General features: G+C 32.5%; 1 non-coding gene across 1 annotated transcript; it reads left to right on the forward strand.

The window, feature by feature from the left end:
• Nucleotides 1–585: 585 nt before the first annotated feature.
• Nucleotides 586–692, forward strand: LOC120288637. The gene has a single exon (XR_005546740.1). It is a non-coding gene; the product is annotated as a small nucleolar RNA R71 (small nucleolar RNA).
• Nucleotides 693–2,596: the final 1,904 nt, after the last annotated feature.

Below are 2,596 nucleotides of genomic sequence, written 5' to 3' on the forward strand. Positions count from 1 at the left end.
ACATCCGTGCTTTCGATAAAGTCATGAGTTGTATTAGCAAGTTTGGTGACTATATCTTCCAAATTTGACTTTGTCTCTTCTGATTGTTTGAATCCCGATGGTCTCGTCACATTCTGATTATTCCATGAAAAAATTGGATGATTACGCCAACCCAGATTGTACATGTTGGAGTAGGGATTATTCTGTGACCTGTAAAAATTCCCAACAAAGTTAGAATTTTCACTAGATTGTTTAAAAGTATTACCTACCTGACATTCTATGCTAACATGTCCTCTACCACAAAAATCACATGTCAAATTATGAATTTCCATGGCTGAAACACTCATATTATCTAGCTTTTTGTTGAGTGCTTCAAATTGTGTAGTAATTGCAGCAAAAGCGTCCACTTCGTGAACTCAGCTAACTTTTCACATCAATAGTCTCTCAGTAGGCCACTGATAACTATTGGACCCGATCTCCTCTAATAAATTGTAGGCTTCTTTTGGTGTTTTATTATTTAGAGTTCCTCCTGCAGCTGCATCAATCATAGAACGAAGATTTGTACTAGAGCCATTATAAAAAGTTTGTACCTGCATCCATACGGGTAGTCCGTGATGTGGGCATCTCCTAAGAAATTCTTTGAATTTTTCTCATGCTTCATATAATGATTCATTATCCATCTGCATAAAATTAGTAATATCGTTACGCATTTTCGCAGACTTTGTAGGTGGAAAGAACTTACCAAGAAATTTATGAGCTATATCATTCCATGTAGTAATTGATCCTGCAAGAAGAGAAGAAAGTCAACTCTTAGCTTTGTCTTTAAGAGAGAATAGAAATAATCTCAATTTAATAGCATCATTTGTAACTCCATTATATTTAATGGTGTCAAAGATTTCAAGAAAAGCATCGATGTGAGCGTTTGGATCATCGCTTGGTAGCCCACTGAATTGCACTAATTGTTGAAGCATCTAAATGAGTGACGGCTTGATCTCAAAGTTGTTTGCTTGAATTGCAGGTCTTCTAATACTTGATGTGGTGTCTTGAACTGTTGGCGCTGCATAATCTCTTAAGAGTCTACGTGGATTTTCATTCTCACCGTCTGCCATCTTCTTAGCGTGATTTCTCTGTTATCTTAGTCGCCTTTTGAGTGTACGCTTGATTTCTAAATCAAGCTTAACAAGTTTTCTTTGTTGGCTACGTGTCATAAACCGATATACACCCAGAAAAATAAAACAAAACGAAAGCTAGATTAAACTTAGAATTATCTAGTATCAATATTAATTAGTATTAAATAAACGTTCCCCGGCAACGGTGCCAAAAACTTGTTCGTAAAATTGTAAACGCAATTGCACGTGTCAAACAAGTAATATAATGATGAGAAAAAGTATCGTTCCACGGAGATCAATGATTTATAAACTAATTAAATACTAAAATAGATTAATTCTAAAATTTATCTAACAGATCAAAATATAATTGAGAATAAATTAAAAAACAAAATTTGAAGACTAAATGCAGTAAATCAATCAGATAAATATGTTAGAGCATCCGATTTCACCATAACCACTAGACATGAATTTCATATTATTGTGGGTACAAGAACGATATCAAACATGTGATAGCGAAATTTCCTAATCTATTTACTATCCTATCTCTAAGTATAGCAAACCTACTCAATTTATTAATCCACTATATCTCTATGTGAATTAAAATAAACATGAGTACATTAAAAACTATGAATATTCCCAATTTACAATGAGTCTTTTGGATCACCTTATCACCAAAAGCTACACAAATAACGCGGTATATCTCTATCCACGTTTAATTCATGGTTATATATTATAATGAGAAATTGCATATTATCACTTCTTAGTCTCAAACATGCACATCAGATTATTCAAGTGGTGACCAGTCACTCAAAAGCATTAAGCACAATAATATATAACTCACATGGATGAAATCAATTGTAAAACATAAAAATCATGAAATTCACATCATCATGGTTAGGTTACATCGTAGCCCTAACAAAAGAAAATTAGAACATAGTAGAAGAATAAATAAAAATATAAATCAAACACAGCATCTTGAATCAAAGAATAAGAATTCTGTCACCACTTTTGTCTTCTTTCAAAATACTTCAAAAAACTCTCAGAAGAATGAAAAACGATCTAACCAAAACCTACTACTCTCTCTCTAGCTCTTCATGTTCTCCTCTTCAAAAGATATATCACAGATATCTATCTCCTAACACTTGCAGATAACATTATGGAACAAAATCAAGAATTTCCTGATTTGATATCCATCTTCCACTACTTTTTTTATTTGAATTTCTGAAATTGGTCATTCTTTTCCTTATCTTCTCCATATCTTATTATTTTGCATAAACAAAAAAAAAAATTGAATAATCAAAAGGAAATCAAAATATTTTCTCATAGATATTGCATTAATTGTTGCATAAAATAGGTAAAATAACTCTATTTTTATAGAGTTATCAGGCGTGCGGATCTTGCTTCAAGGAGTGTCCTTGCTTTGATACTCGATCTAATTCAAGGACACTTAATATATTTAAATTTTGAAATTCTGGTACCATCACTAAAGCTTCTGAGGAACCTATGTG

This window comes from Eucalyptus grandis, chromosome 9 (assembly GCF_016545825.1).
Source record: "Eucalyptus grandis isolate ANBG69807.140 chromosome 9, ASM1654582v1, whole genome shotgun sequence".
Taxonomy (NCBI): Eukaryota; Viridiplantae; Streptophyta; class Magnoliopsida; order Myrtales; family Myrtaceae; genus Eucalyptus; species Eucalyptus grandis.